The sequence below is a fragment of the Zootoca vivipara genome, chromosome 5 (genome assembly GCF_963506605.1).
Source record: "Zootoca vivipara chromosome 5, rZooViv1.1, whole genome shotgun sequence".
NCBI classification, from domain to species: domain Eukaryota; kingdom Metazoa; phylum Chordata; class Lepidosauria; order Squamata; family Lacertidae; genus Zootoca; species Zootoca vivipara.
Window position 1 is genome coordinate 49,449,925 of NC_083280.1, and position 18,850 is coordinate 49,468,774.

Here is an 18,850-nt window from a genome sequence, read left to right on the forward strand (position 1 = left end):
TTCATTTTGGCTAATACATTGTTCCTGTATTCCAGGCAAGAGGTATTAAAGAAGGTGTTATTTAGTACCATATGTATTTTGGTTTGCCTTGCCTTTTATTACACAGCAATAACATACTGACAGAAGCAAAACTGGACTTCAGAATAGCCATATGCTATAATGTAGCTTCAATTCAAGCTACAGGTTCTTCCTTACTTGTTCTTGAGATCTGCCCATGTATTCCAAGAGATAATGAGCCTTCCCGAGATACAGTAATAACAAATTAAGTTGTTAATGTGCCACAGTTATAATTAGGGGAGTCAAACAGATTATTTGGCATTTCCACATTCTAGAATAGTTGTGTAGGAGAAGCAGCTCTATTAGTTCCTGTTGCAAAATAAGGAACTATTTAAGGTACAACATCTAAAGTTCCCCCTAGAAGGCTTAGATGCCACTTCTGTGTGGATGAGTAAAACAGAGTTTATAAGTGCTCCCTTTGAACAGTCATGAAATAACTATTTTAGTACTGTAGTTGCATTGATCCCACAGAATAAAAAGCACAAAGCACACAAGAAAATACTCTGTACTTACTAGTTTTTAAAAGATAGCATGTACATATTGCGGGGGGGGGGGGGGACCAGACAAAAATGAAAGGAAAATAAACTTGTTTTGTGTTTTGCCTGGCTTATATAGTCTGCTGAGATGCAAGTAGGAAGCTGCAGCTAACATGATATAAAATCTTTAGAGCTGTTTTCACTGATTGCAGTTTAGAAAGCCTTATGGAGTTTATTATTGGTCAGGTTTTTTTTATCTACTTTGGAGGCTCAAAAAATACAAATGTGTGTTTTAAAATTGTTTCTTGTTGAGTGTAGTGCAGTTAGTGCTATCTTGTGGCCAAATGTGGAGTTGCAATTTGCTATTTGCCGAAGTCTTCCAAGTACTGTATTGTTTTAAAGGGAAATTGACAGACTGAAACAAGTTCATAACAGTTTTTGCTAACTTGGCTGCTTTTTGGGAAACCAGTGATTCTTATTTCAGTATTGCAGGTATATAAATGAGCATCCTCTTCTAATAATGCTGTGGAGAAAACATCACCGTTTTGCCATTCAAAAACCAATGTATTTTTCATATTATAAAGCATTTGTATGGATGGAACTGGATATAACTTAATTGTATTACTATTTGTTCCATAATGAAAACTATAGACAATACAATTTTTCTCCCTTGAGGACATTGCCTAGTAAAAACATCAGGTTCCAGTTAGTACAGGGGATATAGTCTCATATTTTAACAGAAAGATAGCAGATGATGCTCTGCACAAAACTGGGGGTGATTAAGGGATAGAGATTTCTATGAATTCTGATACAAATTAACCTGATCTGTGCTTCTCAACTATTGTGAGGAATGGAACATAGTTCTTTTTTCGGATTCCACACTTTTCCCAATTTTGTTCCACAGGGTCCATCTTGCCCTCCCCCTTGCTGTTTGACATCTATGTAACAACGACATAAAGCCACTAGGAGCTGTCATCAATAGAATCATCAATATGCAGATTAAACCAAGCTCTGGCTCTCCGTTGGTTCAGCAGTAGTAGTAAAGGTTTTTGATTGGATGTGGACCAATAAACTGCAGCTGAATCCTGAAATGAGAAAGGTGTCCTGAGATCTCAAGTCCAGGAGGTGTGGAGATGGCATGTTCTAGACATGGCTACACTCCCCTGGAAGGAACATGTCCATATCTTGGGGATTCATCACTGTCAGAGGAGGCTCAGATTACGTTACCAGCTAGGAGTGCTCTGGCTGGTTTGCCAGCTATGGCTCCTTTTGAACATAAATGGCAATGATGATAATGATGATGATGATGATAATACCGCTGCTGTATTGACATATAGACTGGATTGCTGTGATGTGCTATACATGGAACTGCCCTTAAAAACAAGTGAAATTTTAGTTGGTCCAAAGTGCAGCAGCCAGATTACTGGCTGAGGTTCCATTTAGAACTCATATAACATCTGTTTTAAAGCAACTGTATTGGTTGCTAGTTCATTTCCAACTTAGGCCTCAAATCTATGAAATACTGCCTACACACTCTCTCAGTTCAGCTCAGGGGGACCCTTTTGGTAGTTACACCACCCTCAGAAAATTGGGTTGGCAGCCTGGCAGAGGTTGTTCTCTGTGGCAGCTTGAAAGTTGTGGAAGTCCCTTCCCAGAGTTCCCATGTCTGGTAGTTTCACAAAACAGTTTTAATTGAATACTGAATATGCTTCTCTTTATCCTGATTTTTGTGGTGAATATTTTTAGGACCCGTCTTATTTTTGTGATTGTAATTTGTTTTAAACTGTTTTTAACATTCTGTTTTAAGCTGTTGTGACCTGCCCTGGGACTTCAGGATGAAGGGCAGGTAACAAATCAAATTAATTGCAGGTTAATATGAAAATGGGATGGAATGAACACATGTGAAATTGGCATGGGACAGGAATAGAGTAACATATCAATCCCTATCCACAACATCTCATAGCTTTTCATGAAGAAGGTCCCAGGTTCAGTCCTCAGTATATCCAGGTAGGCCTAAGAGACCTCACCAGTGCATATTGAGACATTTGGCCTTATTGTTAAAAGCAGCTGGTGTTTGTGTACATTCCTCTTTTTACATACTGATTTTCCTGTATACTCTCTAGGTGAAGCTGGAACCAAAGGGGTTATGCTTTTATGCAGGCCCACCCATGTGCCTGGAGGTCCCCCCCTTCCCTCCGCCCCCAAGCACTCCAGCAGAAAAGGACTATTCCAGGGGAGAGTGACTGTACGAAAGGCACAGGGAATCTCTGGCTCTCTAGATTTTATTGGGCTGCATCTCCCATCAGCACCAGCCAGCAGAGCAAATTCAAGGCTAATGGAAACTACAGTCCAGCAAAGTATGGATTCTCCAGAAGTGAGAGTCATTCATTCATTCATTTTCTTGGTATGCTGCTTTCCCACAAAACAAATCATGCCCAAAGCGGCTGACAAGAAAGAAAACAGGGATACATTTCAAACAACCACAAAAACAATTCAGAATAACACAGCAAATCAATAACATAGTAACAATTTCGTAGTAACATAGGGAAACAATAGCAAACATAATAGCATTTTTAAAAACCACATTTCAATACTATAAATATAACAAGATTACTTAAACAACATGTAGCATCCAATAGCAAAAATAATCAGGGAGCTTCACAATTTCACCTTAGTCCTAGAAACATGCTGCTCAGTGTCCCTCTCCTGCAGCCACTTGCAACTCTTCCAAGAGTAGGTTGTGGGGTAGCTGGAAACACCCCTCCACGATGTTACTGCTATAAGGGTCTTTCAAAATAGCCAAACACCTAAGGTGGCATTGAACTAGTTTTATTCAGAGTAGACTCATAGAAATTGATGCACCTAACTTAGTCATGTTCATTATTTGACTGGGCAATTATTTGACTGAGTATTTTTTTTTACATCCTCCCCCAAACCTGCCTGTTTATTTTAAGAGTATATTTGCAATATACAAATGTACCATGTAATTGTGCATTATATGGCACTTGGTGCCAGCAGCTCTGTCTGCCATTATGTCACAGAAAGCAATAATAAACTTATTGCAGGTGTATAACAATTTGCAACTTAAAGGGGCTCTGATTGTCTATAAAAAGTGTACTGTCACTCTGGAGAGTACTTCTCACAACCTGTGAATAAATAATGATATGTAGTTTTTAGGAGAAACTAAGCATTATAAGACAGCTAGCTGAAACTCAGTGGTATCCCAAGTTTCTGGCAAGCTCAATCCTTCTTCAATTGAGAAGGGCATATTAAATTTTCTTCTGTGGCTTGTATACATGACAGAATTATATCTTTATTAAACTTACCAGTGATTAAGTGATATCGTAGAAGGAAGTGTGAAAGACAATTTAACAATTTAAATTTATAATTAACCTCCAAGGCTATGGATGACTTAATTGAGATTCCTTAGGGAACATACCAAGTTAAGCTCACTTTATTTTTTCTCTCCTGAGCCTTTAGGGTTCTGCTTGCAGAATCTTGTACTATGCATGGTTAGTGAGCTGCATCAAGAAGGATTTTGAGAAAGGGTTGGAATAGCAAGTTAAAAGAGAAGGGTGGATAGGTTGATTAAGTAATAGCATTCCTCTCTAATTAATTTAGGCTACTGTCACTTTTATTCAGATGTATTTAATAAGCAGATAAGTAAATTGAAGTTTTCAATAACACAATCTGGATTTTCAGTGCTATTAAAAATTCAGAGGTGGCAAGTGATGACTTAGACTTCCCCTTCCTATACTGTTTCTCTACTGGCTCCTTTACCCCTTTTGTTCCTTTGTGTGGAGGTCCATTGGCTTTTACAGATGATAGATGAGTAGGCGCAAAAGGCAATAGTGAAAAAAATGAGGGCGGGCAGACTGTATTTCCCAGTGGCTTGGAATTTTTATAATTTTTTTATAAAATTTTATAAAATTTTATTTTTATAAAATTCCAAATCTCTTGGTTGTGATAGGACAATTCTCAGGGCACTTTACTAGCATAGAAGTTTTTTGTTTGGATTGTTATGCTATCTGAGAAGGGATAGATTAAAGATATAAGGTTCTTTCATTGACTGTATATTGGTAATTCTATCATCTATGGTTAGGGTTGATGAAGGATTGCATTCAGTTCTCATTTTTAATTGAACTGACCTAATTTGTAACTCTCGGACTAATACATGGATTGAAACATCATTATCTTTTAGATGTCACATATGTCTGAATTTTATAATAGTTTTTAGCTTAAAAATATTCCAAAATGCATTAAATAAATATATTTAGAAATGCAGACATTGAAATAAAATATGACTTTTATTTCATTTTTTAGTAGAAATATTTGTATGGTTTTTTAAAAGACAGATAGGAGGGAATGGAACAGACTTTTGATCGCACCTGAAATTGACACAGAAAGAAACCAATATTTTCATTTCTATCTGTGAGATACAAACTACAGTAGATACTGTTTTAGCTTAATACAGGCATGGAACACATTTTCTTATCTCTAAAGATGCTCTCGCCCTAGTGTTGGATTGATTACTGTTGTAGTTTATTCATAATTGTTGCTTGTCTATTTGAAGCTACAAGGAAACAAAATAAACAAAGAACCTTACTCGAGCAATAAATCCAGTGCTCCAAGGCTGTAAGTTAGGGATACCAAACTATGACCCATATCTCAGAAGTGGGGCACTTCCAGCCCAGAAACCAGATTTGGCCCGCCAGGTCTTTCTATTTGTTCAGCCAAGCTGCTGTCCAAAAACCATGCCCACCTGCCCCACACCTAATATATGTGGCGCAGGTACATATACAGTTGCATAAGCAGCTGTTTTCTGCAGAAAGCAGGATTTAACATTTTCTGTAGAAAGTAGGTGACCCCCCCAAAAAAATCTGGCTTAGTGACTCACTATCTTGCTCCACCTCTGCAGACCATTGTTGATGGGTGGGACCACCCACTTGTCAATCAGCTGACAATATTATGAGATTTGATGACTGACAAGTGGGTGGTCCTGTCCACCTGCCAAGTTGGCTTGTGAAGTGAAGGGAAGATATAGATCTGGGCATCAGTTAATTCCCCATCCCTGCCATGACTTATATATTGTCCATATATTGTCCCTGGACAGTTAAAAAGTAGAAAGCAAAAGACCTGAGGCTAAACAAAGATGCACATTTTGTATTTCAGCAATAATTGTGCGTGTATCCATAGTTTGTATCTATAGTGAGCATTTTTTGCTTTCTTGTCATATTGCTTTCTTTGCACCATAAACTGCATCCTTCCTGTCCCCCTTCATTTCTAATCCTTTGCCCAACTTCCTTCCATGTGACATTTGGACATAGTCTGATCTTTTTCTTAAGTCTTTTCTTTTTTTTGCGGGGGGGGGGGAGGTTTCTGTCTTTCACCAGAAGAAAATATTTGTAATAAAATGCATGGTGGTTCAACCCAACAACTCATGCCACATGCTGAGGGGAAGCTTACTCATTCCCTTTCTTTCTCTTCCTCTCCCCCCATCCACCTTTCCTGTCTTCAGGTTTGCAAACATTCCACAGGAAAACTCTTTTTTGACATTACCCTTTGAGACACAGATGAACATTTGATAAAAGTTTCTTTGGCTCCATTCTGTAAGTTCCCAGTTGATGATACAAAGGCTCCGTGGTAGAATGGAATATTGTTTCTGAACTTCTCTGTGTAACATACTCAAAAGAGCAGAGGCCACAGAGAATTATGTTGGATCTGCCTCTATAGAAATTAATCAGATTCGCAAGGCTGGGACTGTTTTGATAACCAAAGGGGGAAAAAAATCTAGCTAGCTCACCTAAAAATGTACCTAGCTGTGGTCTTCCTGTCTAAGTGTTGAAATGCACGTCTGTGTATTTGGAAGTTGAATGTCAGTCATTACAGGGTGCCTAGAAAGAGGAAAACCTGCCTTATTCTTTTATGGTACCTGGTAACTGGTCTCTTCTTTCCCTTTTTGTCCCCTCTTTCACCAGTGACCATGATTCAAATGTGTAAAAGGGGAGATAGAACAAGAAAACTCTTAAAAGCAAAGATGCTGGAAATAATTATTGAGCATTTTCAGACCAATTCATCTTGCTTTCCTTTAATATCGGCACTAGATGGCACTGTTTGTTTGCAAAGAAAGTTAGGTTTGTGGATTTTGTGGGTGTTTTTTTTTTTTTTAAAAAAAAAAGCTTTGGTGTAACTGAAATTACTGTTTCATGAATAAAATATTTCTGGTGGGATTTGCATTTCTATATTGGCTGAAGACACTGTGTTGAATGTTTTATTAACCAGCCCAGTGCAACTGTCAGCCTATTAAAGAGATCCAATGGACCCTGTTTAGCTAAATAAATCCAATTCGTCAAATTGTGTTCCTGGCTGTTTATTTTCCATTCTTTTGATGTACAGTTTATTTTAAGTTAGATCCACATAGGTTTAAAAATTAATGGGGAAAATAGAATTTAGTGTTTGGAACATGAAAAGTCTAATTGCCATGGTCAAAAATAGTGTTTCTTTTAAGGTGAAGTTGTGTGCAGGAAATGGACTTCGTACTGGGGGCTGATAAAGTGTCCTATGACAAATTATTTTGGAAAAGGAACAGTTAAACTATTTTCAACCACCTTTAATACATCTTCCAGTATTGTTTAAGAAACAGCTATATATTCACAGCTAAATAATGTTTCAAAACCTTTTGTTAAAGAAATCCCCCATTATACTTTTTATTGTAATTGCATTGTGTACTTATTATTATTATTATTATTATTATTATTATTATTATTATTATTATTTGTACTTATTATTAAAGTGTAATCTGAGTCAGCTCTTTGAGCTGACGAATCAATTGATCTTGTGCCATAAAGCTCAGCGGCTGGGGTATTTTTATGTTGAATCTTAAGTAATTTATTTTTTGTGTGAGTAAAGTTTGACCCCCCCCCCAGCACCAATGGGGGGGGTGACATTGCCAATGTTTGCCCAGTGTACTGCTGCTTTGGTGCCAACTTGGAACATACTCTTTTTGTTGGGTGTTACATCTAGCCAATCAGTTTGGTGTAATGGCATCACATAGGATGAATGAAGTTGTCCTATTGCTGACACTTTGAAGAATTAGGGGGAAAGACATTCTTTCCAGCTTGATAGCTGGATCAGTATTCTCTATGTTTCTGCCCTGCATGTGGTTTTGTTGTCCTATAACAGTATGGTTAGACTGTCCCACCAATCAGGCTCTAGTTGCATTTTTACATGCAGAACATGGGTTGCAGATATGTATTTACATTGCATCCTGTTGAAAATTAAGTGCTGGTGGTCAGCATCCACATTTGGGTATGCAATCTGGGAAGAGGTATTTTGCAGGGTAGGAGACAGCCAAAACTGTTCCCAAAATTCTTTGCTTCCATTTTTGTCCAGCACTAGTTTTAATTAATTAAGCTTAAAGAAGAGATTCTACGCTGCTTGGTTGACTCTGATATTTTGTCCAACTATTTTCTCTGTACTGACTGATAAGGATTTACCTGTTTAGCTAGATGGATTAAGAAAACCCAGTTGGTCCTGCCTTTGGCACTGTAGAAATATTTAATTCTGTTCTCTCTTTTTGCATATTATCATTTATTACTTCATCCTGTAGTTTGTAGCCTGGCTCATTTATTGAAACTGCTTATTTTGCTGGAATACTACTTGAGTGTGCATAACTTCCGTGTTACTCTTGAAAGTATATATAGAGAGGAATCAGCAACATAGGTTTGTTTGTCTATTACAATATACCTTATAGCGAATTATCTCAGGATGGGATGCACAAGTCATTAGAACAGAAATTCCATTTGCAGATGAATATAGTCAAACATCAGTTGTTGAACGCAATCCATTCTGGAAGCCTGTTCGGCTTCCGAAACATTTGACAATCGAGGTATGGCTTTTGATTGGTTGCACTCAAGTGGAAGCCGTGTCGGATGTTCGGCTTCCAAAAAACATTCGGAAACTGGAGCATTTACTTCCGGGTTTTTGGCATTCGGGAGCCGAAATGTTCGAAAATGGAACCATTCAGGAACCAAAGTCTTGTCTAGGAACTCAAACTTAGGCCAAAGTAGAAATGTTAATTTGTGATACGATAGTAAATGTGTGAATTGAAGAATATGGGATTTTAGATGTATACTCACCCATGATGAATATTGGTGAAAATGAATGCCTCACTTGTTAATTGTTTTTATATCTTCAAGGATGTTGCATGCCTTTCCATTTTTGTTTTAAAGGGCCTTGGCTATTCATTGACCATTATTCTTTACTATGTTAACTAAAGTATTGACTGCATATATAATAAAGAAAAGAAAACCTGCAATGTGTCTATTGACAAATAAGCCAATAAATCCAATTTCACTCAGGAAGCTGCAAAACATTTTAATAACTTTTTGACATTTTCCTGTAGTCCTTATTTACCTTATCAATAGTTGTGGTGACATCTGATTGTCAACTTTTTATATTAAACCAAACTAATAAATTATACATGTTGTGTTTATACATGATGAAAGCTGACGTTTTGGAGAGGTGCTAAAATATACTGACAGGTCTTGTTCATAAGCTCCTTTGGTATAAATATGTAGATGACATCTTTAGATATTGTTTGTACATAGGCTGATAGGCAGGAAGCACTGACATCGTAACAAATGCAAATGTCAACCCCACAACTTAACCTTTCTGTGTTGGAAGAGATGTTAGTTTTAAGTTACATGTTTTTTTTTAAACTTTTCAAAGTTTTTTTTTTAAAAAAAATCTGTTATCACTCCTTTTTTCATGTGCGCTGAAAATAATGCAGAAACAAGAAAGATTTGCACTTAAGAGCATCTCTCTAGTGCTTCTACTCAAATGATTCTATCCCCCCAAATGTAGTTTCCCTCCTCCTTATAATTCTTTTTATTTCTTATCTGAGAAATCTTCTTTCGCTTGACTCAACGAATGTGCAGTTCCTGGGAAAGTATGCTCGTGGGTTGCATAAAACAAGGGTTGTCTTTTTAAAAATGCATGCAGTGTCCTACATTAAGATCACTTAATGCTAGGCATGTTTCCTTGACCAAGTAATAAATGCTTGTTTACACTAAATGTAAATAGTGATTTAGACATACTGCTGGTGAACCCACTAACATGATACGGTGTCTGTAATTTTAACAGCTGCATAAAAACAAGCTGATCTTTTTTATGCATATTTTTTGTAGCTGGTTTGATTCTTCATTTCATTGCTACATTTGACACGTACCCACATCTGTGATTTTGGCTGTGTTAGAACAGTAGTACAGTGGTACCTTGGTTTAAGAACAGCTTAGTTTATGAACAACTTGGATGAAGAACACTGCAAACCTGGAAGTAGGTGTTTTGGTTTATGAACTTTGCCTTGGAATAAGAACATATTCCGCTTCCTGTTGACTGTAAATTGAGTTCCCCGCCGCTATGGGAAAGCACGCCTTGGTTTAAGAATGCTTTGGTTTGAGAACAGATGTCCGGAATGGATTAAGTTCGTAAACCAAGGTACCATTGTATCCCATCGTGAGTAAGTTGAGACGTGAATGAATATTGTACACCATCACATAGCTGCTTGGCTTCTCCCTTCACGCAAGTCAGGAAACAAGCCAAGAGATTGTCAGCCAGCTATGGCCTACTATTACACCTGAACCAGGAAAGTAGGATTAATGGCTTCCCAACAAGCCAGAATATTAAGTGAAGCTTAAACCATAGCTTCATAGCTTGGCTTAGTTGAATGCCATTAACCATAGTTGGTTCTGATTGTGGGCCACTTTGCCTTCAGCCACTTTAAACATGAGTCACATTGGGTCCAAAATGGAACTTTGCTTCAGAAAATTGAATGCTTTTACTATCTCCCCATGGAGTACAATGAGGAAATCAAACAACTGTAATATTTTTGACAGAACTGGATGCGAAAGATATAGTAGTGCCTTCTGAGAAAGTAATCCTGCCAAATTTCACATAGATGGTACAAGTGGTTTTGAGCAAGAGCAAATTTTGTTGTTGTTGTTGTGTTGTTGTTTTAAAAATGGATTTGTTTCCTTCCTGTTATTTTGTCGACATTATGGACTCATGGAATCATAGAACTGTAGAGTTGGGGGGGGTAATCTAGTCCAATCCTTGGTAAGTTCACTGTACAATTTCAGATCGCAAGGTCCAGGGGTTTGAGTTACAAATGAAAAACAATTTAAGGTGTTGCTATTTATGCTGTTTACTTGGCACCAAAGTCCCAGAAGGGGCTTCACTCTGATGGAGTAGATAGATGAAACTACTAGAAAGTAGTACCGGTATGTAAAAGTGTACTACCGGTATGTTAATACAGTGGTACCTCGGTTTATGAACACAATTGTTTCCAGAAGTCTGTTCATAAACTGAAGCATTCATAAACTGAAGCAAACTTTCCCATTGAAAATAATGGAAAGTGAATTAATCCGTTCCAGATGGGTCCGTGGAGTACTCAACCTGAAGCGTACTTAACCCGAAGCCTGGGTGTAATTGGTTCCGGAAGTTTGTTCATAAACTGAAGCGTTCATAAACTGAAGCGAACTTTCCCATTGAAAGTAATGGAAAGTGAATTAATCCGTTCCAGATGGGTCCGCGGCGTTCGTTAACCGAAAATTCATAAACCGAGGTGTTCATAAATCGAGGTTCCACTGTATAGTGGAAGGGAGCCTCTAGAGTTTGGCTGTGTGTGTGTGTGTGTGTGTGTGTATGTGTGTATGTGCGTTTTAAGGAATCCCCTTCCTTAATATTCCTATAATATTATTATTATTATTATTATTATTATTATTATTATTATTATTATTGTCTCTTCAACACTGAAAAAATCAGTGAGAGCACCTATTGAACAGGCACCTATTGAACAGAAAGCAATGGGCAGAGGGATACTGTGTACCCCAATCTCAGGCCATTCTCAAAAGCCCTCTTATGGGCACGTAATCACAAATTTCACTGAAAATGCTGGAACAGTTTCGGAACAGGTTCAGCATTCTTTCCCAAAGTTGTATAATAGGAAGAAAAAGGAGAGCCCTGGAAAAGTCCTTAGCTGTTTGGAAGATAACGCTGTCAGTTACAAAACTACATCCCTTCTTCTCTCCCTTTCCCTCCCCTCTGCCTGGTGTTTCCCTTTTATGAAGGGTTTGAGGTAAACTTGATTAGTTTTCAGTGTCTGTGCCTGAGACACCCTGTTTTGTGGACAGCCTGATTAGCTTTCAGTTACTTAGAATCATAGAATTGTAGAGTTGGAAGGGACCACGGGGGTTATCTAGTCCAACCCCCTGCAATTCAGGAATCTCCAGGCATGGTTCCCCCATCCAGTTTGAAACCGTACCTGCTTAGCTTTGCATATGTGCTGGCAGTTTTATTGCTGCACCACTAGATGAAGAAGCAGTAGAAGACGAGTTTCACTTTGGTCAAGGTTCAAATCTCTCTGAAGCAGGCAACTTCAATTCAGGCTCATCTGAAGCAGATGGTCACTGCTATTAACAAGCACTGATGCTATGACTGATCCTGTGTGCTTGTCGTAAACCAAGATGTTCCATACAAGATGTTCCATCTACAGTATCCTGCAGCTCACTATGTTTGCTTCAGTTTGAGTAGATGTGCACAATATCAGGCTGTGGGGGTGCATAATTGCAATCATATCTAGCAGCCTGGGCTGAAGCGGAAGCCTGATCACATTGCAAGCTGTTCTCTTCTACGTGTGTTTGGGGTGAGAGGGAATGATATGGAATGTCATGGAGGAGGGCACACCTAACTGACTGGAACATGGAAAAGGATCACCTTAGGCAGGAAAACCAGGCAGAGGGCCTTTTCGGTAGTGGCGACCGCCTTGTGGAACACCCTCCCATCAGATGTCAAGGAAATAAACAACTACCTGACTTTTAGAAAACATCTGAAGGCAGCCCTGTTTAGGGAAGTTTTTAATGTTTGATGTTTTATCGTGTTTTTTAAATTCTATTGGGAGCCGCCCAGAGTGGCTGGGGAAACTCAGCCAGATGGGCAGGGTAGTAATAGTACTAGTAGTAGTAGTAGTTGTTTAGTCATTTAGTCATGTCCGACTCTTCGTGACCCCATGGACCAGAGCACGCCAGGCACTCCTGTCTTCCACTGCCTCCCGAAGTTTGGTCAAACTCATGTTCGTAGCTTCGAGAACACTGTCCAACCATCTTGTCCTCTGTCGTGCCCTTCTCCTAGTGCCCTCAATCTTTCCCAACATCAGGGTCTTTTCCAAGAATTCTTCTCTTCTCATGAGGTGGCCAAAGTATTGGAGCCTCAGCTTCACGATCTGTCCTTCCAGTGAGCACTCGGGGCTGATTTCCTTCAGAATGGATAGGTTTGATCTTCTTGCAGTCCATGGGACTCTCAAGAGTAATAATAATAATAATAATAATAATAATAATAATAATAATAATAATTCAACATTTTGCTGCATATATTCTTTTTTGGACTTTATTGTGGAATAATTATATTATTGTGATGCAATTTCATTTGTGAAATTGTGTGTGTCACTTCCATTTCAGTTCTGGGTGTGAGTTCCTTATGGTAAGAGCATATTGCAAAGAACAAGGAAACATGGTAGCTTAGCCTGTTGTTCTAGAAGACACTCCAGAGTTGATGGAAAGGAGTGTGGAAGAAATACTAGTGGGAAGACAGGAGGAATAAGTGGTGCCATGGGCAGATGAACACAGTAGGCCTATGTGCCAACAGATTTCTCCAAATCATCCTAAACCTTAACTATTCAAAGTATATCAGTCTGGAATCTTCACTGGTGTTCCTCAATTCAGCCTTATGTACTTTCCCCCCATTGATTAATGAGGCTTTGTCTTCTAAATTTGCTGGATATCATTGTTTTCATTATTCCATTGTTACATTATTTAAAAAATGTGGTTACTTAGCTTTTTATTGCATGTCTATTTCTCAGCAGAATATTTGTTTAGTTAAATGATAAGAGGTTTGCATTTCGGGCAAGCTACTTATTCATCAGGGAAATTTTAATGAAATTGTAAAAATATAATTAAGAACACAAACAAAAAAATGTTTAACTTGCTGTAGGCATCTTTAGGTTGGAATGACTAGGAAGGGTTCTGGTTAATTAGAAGCAATTTGTTAGAAACCTGAGTCGTCTTTTTTTATTTCCTAGATTAAAACTCTGTTCCCAGCTGGATGCTTATAGGTGCAGGAAATGTAATTGTGAGAAGATTAATTGCAAAAAGACAGATAATTAGAGTTCATATGGTATGTCAAATATAGCTCAACCAAAAGCTTGTCTCCCTGTTGAAAGAAATCAGCTGAAATTGAAGTTGCATAATATTGTGTAAGAACATTTGTTGAGATGGATATGTGCCAGTTGGTTGATCTCAATAAGGTTGGTGTCAATGAGGATGAGCTGTAAATTCCCCAACTTTTTGTTCTGAAGTCTTAGTTTAAATGAGGAATCCATCACATTTTATTTGTTGTTTCTTTTTTTAAAAATGCACCGGAAGCCTCAGTTTGCTATAAATTACTCCAGAATGAGTACCATTTCCTTTTAGGTCAATAACTTGCCAGACCATTGCTTAAGACACGTTGTGAAATATAATGGGGAAGGGCCATAATCAGTGTTACAGTACATGCCTTGTTGAGTCAAGTTGAGTCCTGCATCTTTGAGTCAGGTGGGGGAACACCCTCGTCTGAAACCATGGAGATGTGCTGCTAGCCAGTGTGGACACTACTGATTGAGATGAACCAATGATCTGACCTGATGTAAGGCATCTTTCCTAAGAAAGTACACATAGCCAGGGCTAGTAATACTCACAGGTTAACAGCCCAATCCTAGCCATTTCTACTCACATGTCTGTCTTTTTGAATTCAGTGGGGTTTACTCTAGGGTAACTGGAATTAGGATTACAATCAATTTTTATTGCAGGACGGTGGCGGCTTGAATGCAATATCAATTCAGCAGTCCAAGTCTTTGTACTTAAGTATGGCTCACTCAAAAAATAAAATAAAAATTATAGCATGCTCTCTCATTTCCAAATACCGTGGCACCTCAGGTTATGAACTTAATTAGTTCCGGAGGTCCGTTCTTAACCCAAAACCATTCTTAACCTGAGGCGCGCTTTTGCTAATGGGGCCTCATCCTGCTGCTGCTGCATGATTTCCTTTCTCATCCTGAGGCAAAATTCGCAACCCGAGGTAACTACTTCCGGGTTAGCAGAGTTTGTAACCCGAAGCATTTGTAACCCGAGGTACCACTGTATAAGTATGCTTTCTCCCCCCCCCCCACCCAATGAATTTGACATTTTCCCCTACCCTTGGGTGGTTGTGCCAGTTGGCAAACAGTATGCAATTTTTCAAATAAATGATTTGAAAATTCATACCTGTGGCAGTTTAAATTATGCTTCTGGTGTTTTGCATTAAACCTCCCTGCATAATATTTAATCACACAGATTGTAATGGTGAAATGGTTTCTTGTTTTATGTAAATCAATGGCTTCTGCTTAACTTGCTTGTAGGTGCTATAAAGTTCTCAAAAATCTCTCCTGCTAATGGATGCTGTATTTTGAGAGGATGTCTTGAATTTTGGGTTGAAATCTTCACCTTGTCCTTACCAACCTGAAAAAACTTCTTGCCTTAGTAAAGAGTTGCTAACCCTGGAAATACTGCTTTACAAATTCGACTAATGACCCAAATACAGCTTGTTTTGTTGTGTACGAGTTGTATTAAAATAACGCACAGTATTTGTATTGTCATTAATGATATGCTCATTTTGATAATGGAGCTGCAGTCTCTTAGCATGGAGTCCTTGGGGAGATGCTGCATTTTTTTTTAACTAAGTATTGTTCTGGCTCCTTTCCTTGATTGGCCCAGAAATAGCAATCAGCTGGGGAGCAGGATGACATGCCTCTTAGCAATCCCTTTTATCTTTGAGATGCGTATCAACATTGTATGCTTCCTAATGGAAGTGTAATTTAATGAAATCTATTGGGTAAACATACTTCAGATGTTCAAAGGAGGTGACAAAATTTTTGCTGGCAGCCAGGACCTGGCTGGTTTCCAGCTTGCCTTTAGCTACTATGCATATAGCATAGAGAGAGGCATTTAAAATAGAAATACAAAGTATTATATCCATTGTTGTCCTCCACTCACATTTATTTCCCTTAATTTTATTTTTGTGCAGTGCTTTTTGTGCCAACGTCTTTTGACATATAGCCTTTTCTGGTGAATTGATAGATGTATTTGGTGAATGAATATATATATATATATATATATATATATATATATATATATATATATATATCTATATATATACTTTTTTTGATCAAAACCAAACACACAACACGCTGGTTGATAATCTGGAACGTAGCACTGAACTCAAGGGAGGCTGCTGGCACAAAGTGTGCTGTACACATCACAGAAGAGAGGGGGGAAGAAAAACTACAATGCCTTTAGTTAGCAGTCCCGTGAAAGAGAATAACTTTCTCTGTAGACTAGTAAGATTAAACATCCTGATCTAAAGATTAGGAGAGACTGGTTTTGTTTTATCAATAATAATGGCTGGTGCAGAGCTATGTACCTTATTACATCTATAGCAGATGGCTGAATGGAAGGAGAAAGCTATTTAGCTACTGCATTTTCATCAAGAGGGGATGGTTGCTAAAAGAAGGCTGTCGACTGTTGCCTGCATTGTGATTCCACCATTTTCCTCCATCCAAGTCATATGGCCAGGAGGGCTCTAAGATCAGAGCCACAATTTTGTCACTCTAAGCATGTTACATTGGACAATTTATGACTGTTTTTGCTTAGATGGTATAAGATTGCTAAACTCATGGGGGAGTATTTGAAGAGAAATGCATTAGGCATGAGACATTTTTTAATATAGTCGGGGTGTGTGCGTGTGTGTTAAGCATGGGGTTTCATCATCTAATGTAAGGTTTAGGACAGGTAACCTTTCATTAAAGGCATCCATACTCAAGAGAATCTGGGTATTGCTTGGCATCTGCTACTGTTTCAGATATTTATGCATCAATAATATACTGTTTATGCAGGTTCATTTTTTCCTTTGATACAAATATTGCCACATGATTTGATTGTTGTAAAAAGGTATCATTGCTGAACTAATTCTATAACTATGAAGATTGAACTATAATTTACTTCTCAAATACTGAATTGTCAGGGTGCAAGATAAAAACTACAGGAATACTAGATCTTAGTTGGCTACTATGAAAAATGAAAGGCCTTGGTCAATGAAATGGTAGGACTCAGCACTGTTTTCAGTTTGAGGTCAATCAAACTCAATGGATAGACAATTCATTTATTGCATTTGTATCTCAATCTTACTTCAGGGTGCTCAAGATCCCCCCCTCCCCATTTATCATCAGAATAATATTATAAGATAGCATAGGCTGAAAGGCAGTGGCAGGCCCAAGTTCCATGGTTTCAGTGTGAACTTGAACCCAGTACCCCTGGTTGAAGCTGAAAGCATTAGAAGTCCCACAAGTAATAGGTAGGAGAGAACTATATATTCTATATAGATTATGGAAAATAATCTACAACAGAGCAATTGTGATTCAAAGTTTACATTTGGATATTTTATTGAATTATGTTCATTACACATTTATTTCATTGTCATAAATAAACTTAGGTAAGTTAGTGTATTTTTCATGTATTTTATATCAACTGTGTGGTATTAACTTGTAAATGTATAAAGATGTTTCCTTAAGTCTTATACAGACAATGACCATTTTGCACACGGGTTGCATTCCTGACCCTTGCACATGCTGGTGAACCTTACGTAAGCCCACTCTGTCCCGTTATACTGTGCCCCCTTTTCCAGCCACTTCCGAATTGCAAAGTTGCATGCACTTGCAGTTACGTGTCAGTTGGATGTGTGTCAATTGGTTGTTGCTTGTACAGAGAGAGATGGTGGCACTCTCCCCCCCCCCCCAATAAATGGCATTAGCCAGGGTGACTAAAGCAGTTTCAGTCCCATGTCCAGACCTGAAGCCAGACAAGAATGGATTCAAGTATGTACAGTGGAACCTTGGTTCTTGAACTTAATCCATTCCGGAAGTCCGTTCGACTCCCAAAACATTCAAAAACCAAGGTGCGGTTTCCAATTGGCACAGGTGCCCTGGAAACAATAGTCAACAGCTGCATCAGACGTTCAACTTCCAAAAAACATACGAAAACCAGAACACTTCCGGGTTTTTGGCATTCGGGAGCCGATTTGTTCATCAACTAAGCCGTTCAAGAACCAAGGTTCCACTGTTATCAGCTTCCTCCAAACATGCCTGAAGCTGTGCCACCTCCACTGTCTCATGCACCTTACCCAGAAAGGAGTTATTTATCTCTGGGCAATAGTTTGCTAACACTTCTGAGTCCAGGGAGGTTGTCTTGAGAAGAGAGCACAGAATTTCCTCCTTTTTACCTGTGTGTCAAGACAACTTACAACTGTATCATAAAATTAGTTAAAAATAGGTTTTAAACAGTACAAAAATAGCTGAAAGTTTTAAAACAACACAAAATGAACATCTAAGATACAGAGAGACCCTTTCACCCACCTAGAAAAGCTTGTTGAAACAAATGTCTTCAATTGTTTCCAGAAATTACAGACCATCTTAGTTAGTTGTTAGTTACTGGCCTTTATTGGCATAAATTTAAACAATGAATTCATAAAACCATACAAAGTCATCCAAATACAACAAACATACAATATATAAAAGACTGCTGGTAGATAGCCACCATTGAATAAAACAGGCAACTTTAGATTTAGCTTTAAAAATCTCAGCTAAATACCCCGAAACCATCTTGGTAGTTTCAGGAGAATCGTCCATCAACAAATATTGGATTACAGACTCTTTGTAATCAATATTTTAAGTTGTAAAGGAGTCACATGGCCACATTTCTACAGGTACGTTTTCCCTCAAAACAGCGTCAGCCATACTGAAAGCCCTGCTCTGAGTTGCTGTGGAGTGGGCTACTGATATTTTGGAGACTTTATTCTCCTGCAGAACAGTGACCTACTGGGTATGCAAAGTAAGGCAGTCCCTCAGGCAACTTGTTTCTGAGATGCATAGAGGCTGATATGTTAGTACCAAAATATTGAACTTGGCCTGGAAGCAGATCAATATCCGTGTTGATATAAAATATTATTGGGCCAACAATTTCCCCCTCTCACACACCTGGCTTCACAGGATATCTCCTTGTGTGTTAAACTGTAACATCCAAAATGGCATTGTAAACGGGGATAAAACTCTGAAACTATGCTAGGCATATTAAGCTTGCTTACTCCTGCTCCAAGTTGCATCTGAGCTGCACCATTGTCAAGAGAGTTTTAAGAAG

At 38.4% G+C, this 18,850-nt stretch overlaps 1 protein-coding gene across 4 annotated transcripts in view; it reads left to right on the plus strand.

Annotated features, from left to right (window-relative positions):
- The window catches only part of VTI1A (vesicle transport through interaction with t-SNAREs 1A), a 224,773-nt gene that overhangs the window by 9,843 nt on the left and 196,080 nt on the right, over positions 1-18,850 (plus strand). The window lies entirely within an intron of this gene.